Below are 7,761 nucleotides of genomic sequence, written 5' to 3'. Positions count from 1 at the left end.
AAAGGCAACTCCCTCTTTGCCTTCAAAATATGTAGTTCCTTTGTCTGTAACATGAATAACCTGCATGTTTTACAATCCACACCTTCACCAGGCTTTGACGTCTGCATGATTTTTAAAAGAGAAATCTTCGCATTCCACGTAAAAAACAACAACAACAAAGCGACTTTTAATTTGAATTTCTGCAGTTGTTTATTAATGGCCTATGTCACCCATGCCTCACAGTATAGCAACCTTCTTTTCAATACATAGCTTGTGATAGTATGCATTATAAGTGGCTTTTTGTTTTAAAAATAGAAGCCACTAGGTGTGGACTGCATGCCTTCATAATTCATCTGGTCTAAGGGCTTCACAACACTGTACTCACTCCAGTGGTATTGTTTGGTGACTGTCCTTTGGTTGCAAAAGATGGCTTTGCCCACAACTGCTGACTCTTTAGTGAATCGATGAGTAAGTGAGAAACTTGGCGTCAGTGCACCCAGATTGGAAGGAGCGAGCGGAAGCATGTGTTTATGTGTCTCTGCTTAGTGTCACTCATTTTCTCCTAAACGTCTGCCTGTCGTGATTTCTCTGAACACTCAGTCCACCTCTGCTGTCCTCTCCGTGCTGCCTCTGGATTTGTTTACCCAACAAACCCTCCTTTGCATGGGCATGAGGCCTTCACTTCCTGCCTGGGCTTATTTCTATGGCAACAGAAAAAAAAGTGGGAAAGCAAGACTCATAGCTGGGCGTGTCCAGAGACTCTGAACCAGCAAAACTAATAGGAGTGTTTGGAGCTTTAAAGGAATGTAAATCAGGACTGGGGAGAGAGCATGAAGTGGGACACTGGAAGCAGAGCAGACAGGGTGAGGAGAGCTTTCTCTCTGTGCTTCTATCACAGGTGCTGCCATTGTCACATCTAGGTGGATTCCCTTTTACTTAACTCACCTTACGAGTGATTAATTGAAGCCACTAAGGACCGCACCTTGACATACCTCACAGTGCAGACACGCCTGTCCACACACACACACACACACACACACACACACACACACACACACACACACACACACACACACACACACACACACACACACAGGAAACAGTGAAGGAGATAGGAACCAATCACACACTGATTACTCCTTTTAAATAAGCAATTTTATCTGAAACAATATCTCATGCGTGTCAATTTAATTCTTTATATCCCCTATCACCTCTCTGTCAGTAAACACCAATGACTGGTACAGACATGTTTACTGAGTGAAGAGATGACAGTGCCACCCATAGGTCAGCTGTGGTTACTGCACACTGAATACTTTGTATTCAAGGATAAAAGACTGGCTGGGCTTTAGTGTTGTTTTTCATTAAAGTGTGCAGTTTAATGTTAAGTGTAAGGAGGATATAGTGGCAGCAGGAAACGCGATTTTAAATCAGGCCCTCCACAAGATAATTTCACAATATTCATAATATTTCATAATATTGTTCCAAGGCCCCATGAATAAAAAGTACAACTAAACTGATGGATGGAGGCAATCAGTTGTTTTAAAGGTATGTAAGTATTTAGGTCAGCAGAGAAACACAACAGTGAGTGCCCAAACATCTAATTGGCAGCAGCTTCATTTTTCAGCATGGCAATGCAGTAAGAACACAGCTGGATAAAAAAAAAAGCACACAATGACATCCGATCAGTTATGGATTGGCCTTTTCAGATTGAAGCAGTGTGTGATCACATTAGATCATCAGAAATAGAGCTTTGAATGTCCATCAAAAAGACTGGAGAACTATTCCTGAAGACTATTTAAAGAAATTACATGAAAGTTTGTTTAGGAGAGTTCTTGCTGTGTTAGACTTATGACTGTTGTCCAAATATTGACTTTCAAACTCGATTTTTGCTTCATAGATGATATATCCCTGTATGTTTACATGTGCTTCAATAAACTGTTGCAACTATTTGCCATTTTCCTAGCAAAATATAAAGAAAGGAGGTTTGATTTAAGACTTTTGCACAGTAAATTACAATTTTATCATTTCACAACAATTCAGTAGTTGAGAGATTTCCAATATAGATAAAAATGTTGACACACATGACCAGCTAACTACACTGCCTTGCTACCAGTAGATCTGGAGTCTATTTCCTCCTTTCCATCCAATGCGGTGCCACCCCTGGTACCCTTTATGCACCAGATCTCACTCTGTCCTGCATGGTGCTTTTTGAGATCTACCCACCATTTAGGCAAAAGTCTGAGAAACTATTATTATGTAGGACTGTGGGCAGAAATTGGCATAATTTCCATGGGAAGAAAATGATGGTACAAATATGCCAGTCACTGGTAAATTTCCACCAGCCACTGGTGGCTCTAGCAACTTTTGGACCACAATTATGTGCCTTGCTAACATTTAAGGAGCCATTTTCTGGAGGAAATGCACAGAAGCAGTTCTAAATTCTGCAGTGGCTTCGCCTGTGGAGAGGGGGTATCAGAGATGCCCTGTGGGCTAGATTCAATCTAGCACATCTAGATTGCTAACTTAATAAGGCTAGATTGAGTTAGCAAATTAGCTTACTTTGAGCTCTCTCAATGAAAGAGGGCATTTATAAAAATCATCTTTCTCGGGAGCCATCATCACTCTGTGACGTTATTACAGTACTGGCCTACATTAGGCTATAATGTCTGTCAGCAGAGGGCGATGTTTCACACAAGCAGTGCAGTGTGGGGACTGGGACAGCTGCAGATCAGATGTCTCCACTCTCTAAATTACAGAGTGACGACTTTGTTTTAATGACTCATAAAGACCCGCATTTTTTCTGCAGCCTTGTTTGTGACTTGTACTTGTGTTGCGTTGAACTGAGCGATGCTAATCCAGAGATCACCTCCATATGGGCGCTGTTTTTTGCGCTTTCTTTCATGTGTGCAGATGCCCATGCATCTCTGTCACAGTTTTCAAGCTACTTAAATCCCTGAGTGTTATCTTCTGTGCAGCTTAGTGATCTTAAAATCTCAAGTCATTATGCTTCCTCAATGTCATTATGTGACCCAGCGTGCAGACAGCTGCTATCAAACTCGGCAGATCAAAGGGTCTCCCTCTCAATACGCACACTATCCTTTACACTGCCCTCTTTATTTCTCTATCTCCCTATCCACTCTCTCCCAAACCTTCAACAAGGGCCATAGCATGGACTCTAATATTTTCCAGATGTTGAGTACCTCCCTTCCTCCCTTTCTCTACTCTGTTCTTAACGGGTCGATTGAAAAATAAGGGCTGTGCTGCCATCCCTCCCCCTTCTTTACCCCTTCCTCAGCTATTTCAACATATCTCAAGTCGGACATGAGAAGCTGGAGCTCCCCCAGAGCAGAAATGCTTTAGCAAGATGTGCTGATGTTGTTGTTGTAATCAGCTGTTTCGTCAGTGGTGTATTTTTGTAACAGCAGCTGTTTGTGATATGTGTGCTTTTTTTTATTGCTTTCATTTGATATTAATCAAGTTTTTTTTTTAGCGGAGTGATGCTGACAGTATTTGTCCCTTGTTTCTTTTGCTCCTTCTCTGCCCGTGATGGGAACCAGCTGGAAGAATTGAACTAAGGGTGGGTGGGGGTGGGGTGGGGTTGACCACTGGGATGTAAAAGGTTAGCACCTGGGCCCCAGGCATGCAAGGGGGGCCGTGTGCTGACTATTCTTCGATCGTTTTTACCTTCATCTTTTAACTTACTGAAAGTCTTCAGTTGCAGCGACATGTCAGCACAGTTGCAGACACGTGCTTCCATCTCTCTCTAAGTGCAGTAACACACTCACACACACACACACACACACCATGTACTAGATTCCCAGCTCATAACAATCACAGCAGCTGTTGCTCATGTAAACCAACTTCACACACACACACGCAATCCCACCTCCTCACTCTTTCTTTCCCACCACTTGATTTCCACTCCTGGATTTATATCTGGCTTTATTTTGACATCTTAAAGGACCTGAAAAAAACATTAACGTACTTCCAACACCACTCCTAAATGCAGCGCTTGTGCTTATCGTCCTGCAAAAGTGCACAAATTGACTGGCGTGCTTTCTGGTCTCAGTGCAGAGACAATCTGCTATTTGTTATTTCGAGCACTGCTTGACTTTTACCTACAGCCCATACTGATTCCTGAGATGAAGTCTAGAAGTGAGCAAGTCCCATGCTGTGGTACACTACAAAGACATTGTCTCTGTGATTCAAGGCAGATAAAAGTTTGACGGGAGGCACAATAAGATACACATGTTCGAAGTAGTGTGACCGCCTGCAAGTTTGTGGCTTTGTGTGAGGCTCATTAGTCCCTACCTTCAGAGTCCCGCTGTGTTTGAAGCATTTTTGTATGCTCCTAAAAGTTTTCAATCACTTGGAAATGTCCTTGTTTCAAACAAAAAGCATATCTTGTTTTGATTTAATGAAGCATACTTGCTCAGAATCAGTAAATCATTTATGTTGTTGTCTATGTTGGTGCGAGGAGGCCCATTTTTACTAACAATCACTCCAGTTTTTACAGCACATTGTTGTTTATGAATGCAAGTTTTAAAATCTAAAATTATGTCAAAGTTAACTTCCCCAACACATCTGAAAACACACACGCACACACACACTCATTCATAAGAAGCTGATTCAACACCTGAAGACTCTGCAATGAGTAATGTAACCCTCCTCAATGACCTACATACAGTACACTGCAGTATTAGCTCACGCTACTTACTAGCAGTGACCTGGATATTCTTTATGTTGTGCGCACACACACACACACAATATGTTAAAGTGCAGACAGATATACGAGCTCGTCTCTCCCCTCTCTTTGTCGTTTTAGTGGAAGTAGGTATTTCTCTCGCTTCTCTGCTGTGAGACTGAAATGTCATTAAACAGTGAGAGGCCCCATTGGCGGGAGGAGGTGATGAAAGGACTGGCTGGTGAAACTGGTCTGCAGCCCCAGTGGTGGGCAGCTCTGTTCGAGGCCCTCAATGGAACCTGTTTTGCCAGTCTTTGTAAATCTGGGTCAGCTCTAAAACACTCGTATCCCTCTCTGCTCTAACTTTAATCACACTGTTTGTCTTTTCCTCATTTGTTCATCTCTCATTTTGTCTGTCACCGTCTACCTCATCTGCACACTGAACTCTCTGGGAAATCTCGATCATAATCTGATGCTACATTAGAGTCCACATGTACTGATGAAATCTTTGTGTATTCCCTTTGACTTTGAGACAGCCCAGCTGACTGCCATAAACCAACTGGCTGGTCCCAGTATGTCTGGGGGCCAGATCGCTGAGTGCTTTCTCAATGTGTGTGTTCCTCGGAGAAGAGAAAGAAACACGAGAAAGACATGGATACAGGGTAAGCAGGGATGTAGAAACACTATAGAAAGATAGCCAAACAGGAAATGACCTCCCAGAGAGAGGGGGGCTTCCCCATGGGTTGTATTTCTCTCTCACACACACAAACACACACAGACACTCTCACACACAGAGACCTATAACATCTGATGATGTCTACCAACAGTTATGCATGAGAATGAGGCCAGTCAAGGCGTGCTTTTGGTCTGTGCTGCTCAGTTTAGAGACCGCTCCATCACTTGTATCTCAAGCCTTATTGAAGTATGATATCTTCAATGCCTTTGACTTTTATCCTCGAAAGATTTGAGCAGGCACATTGTTACCATGGCAGATGAATCTTTAGCCACATCAGTTTGCTAACTTTAGAAGAAAACACTGTTATTTACATAGAAGAGAGAACTGGAGTCATCACTCTGTAGCCTGGGTCATGATTCAGAGCATCAGCCTAAACAGCAATGATGTACAAGAGTGTGCTAAGCTAGTATGAAGCGTAGGACTACCCGATTATTAGTATTATTTAATCCTTCATTTAAACAGGTGGTCTCATATAGATTAATATCTCTTTTCCAAGAGACACATGTACAAAAAGAATGTGCAAAAATAGAGACAGACAACTACATAATAAAAAGACATTTAAAAAAAACAAAAACATGTGCAACAATAGCTGCACATAGACAAATGAAATGTTCCAGTGAAACCAGAGAATGCAGCACATTTCCTTTGTGACTCACCCTGTTTATAAGCAGTAAAATGTTTTAAATCCAGCTTTTCCAAGTTTCAGAGTGAATGAGTGTTACAGCTAATGGTAAAAAGTCCTGCGACCTGACATTGTAAGTACTCTGTTTAAATTCAGTCACAGAGTGGGGGTAAGCAGGCAATCTTTGCAGCAAAGCTGTGTAAATAAACATCCTGTGCTGCTCTCTTCAATTTTCTAAGGAGCACCATGCCACATTTTCATTTAACATACAGTGCTACATCTCGCTAGTACCGGGCTGGGCCCTCTATCGCCTTCAGAACTGCAAAGATTCAGCAAGGTACTGGAAACATTCCTCTGAGATTTTGGTCCATGTCGATGTGACGTAGTCAAACAGGTGCTGTAGATTTGTCGGCTGCACATCCCAAAAGTACTCTATCGGACTGAGGTCTGGTGGCTGTGGATGCCATTTGAGTACAGTGAACTCATTGTTATGTTCAAAAAACAGTTTCAGATGATCTGAGGATGGTGATGTGGCGGGTTATCCAGTTGGAAGCAGCCATCAGAAAATGGGTACGCTGTGATTATAAAGGGAGAACATGGCCAGAAACAATACTCAGGTAGCCTGCGGCAGTTAAACAATCCCGTTTGTATTAAGGAACCAAAAGTGTGCCAGGAAAATATCCCCCACATCATTACACTACCAGCCTGAACCATTAATACAAGACAGAATAGATCCATGCTTTAATGCTGTCAAATTTTAACCCTACCATATGAGTGTTGCAGCAGTTTCCTGTTAATATCTGACACGAGCAACACCCGGTGTGGTCTTCTGCCGCTGTAGCCCATCTGCTTCCAGAGTCGACATGTTGTGCTTTCAACGATGCTCTTGAGTTATTGTTACTTTCCTGTCAGCTTGAAGCTGTCTGACCATTCTCCAGTGACCTCTGGCATCAACCAAGACATTTCTGCTGCTCACTGGATATTTTCTTTTTTCCGGAACATTCTCTGTAAACCCCTGAGATGGTTGTGTGGGAAAATCCCAGCAGATTGACAGAGATTTTGTTGTTGCTGAGAGAAAGCTGAAAAATCTAACTGACACAATAGTGCTAAGTGTTGACAAATTTAAAATCATGGGCAACCTGACAGGTTATGGAGATGAAGGGACTTGTGACCACAAAAAAATTGGTAAGCACTGGTACAGGAGTTAAAATGCTAAATTGGGGAGCCTGGGGTGGTCAGACATCCTTTACTGGGAAACTCGTCACTTTCTTCACTTTTTAATTTTAAATATATCTATGTGACTAATAATATATGAACGGAAAAGACTGGTGCTGATTAAAGATACAGTACAAAGTATTTTAATTGGGACTGCGATGTTCAATCGATTTGATTTGTCACAACGTCTGTATGATAGTTACAAGCATGCAACTCTGACACACATTTTGATTAATTTTTAGATAGTAACAGTAATCTTAATGACACACTTTATTTACCACTGATAATTTGGTTGTCTACGTGTAAAACAGCTGCCATGATGTAATTTTTTTTTAAAAAATTGAATAAATGAAAGCTTTATTAGGAAAAAGAAACATAATTAAAACCAGCCATGTGATTAAATGTTCAATAAGTTTCTTAGCTACTACACCAACCCCCACATGGTTTCCCTTGTGCCACCCCACTGAAAAATCCTAGAATCGCCCCTGGATTTAAGCTCTTTGCCTCGTATTTGCAGATGTCTTG

The sequence above is a fragment of the Neolamprologus multifasciatus genome, chromosome 22 (genome assembly GCF_963576455.1).
Source record: "Neolamprologus multifasciatus chromosome 22, fNeoMul1.2, whole genome shotgun sequence".
Classification (NCBI taxonomy): Eukaryota; Metazoa; Chordata; class Actinopteri; order Cichliformes; family Cichlidae; genus Neolamprologus; species Neolamprologus multifasciatus.
This window is presented reverse-complemented; position numbering follows the sequence as displayed.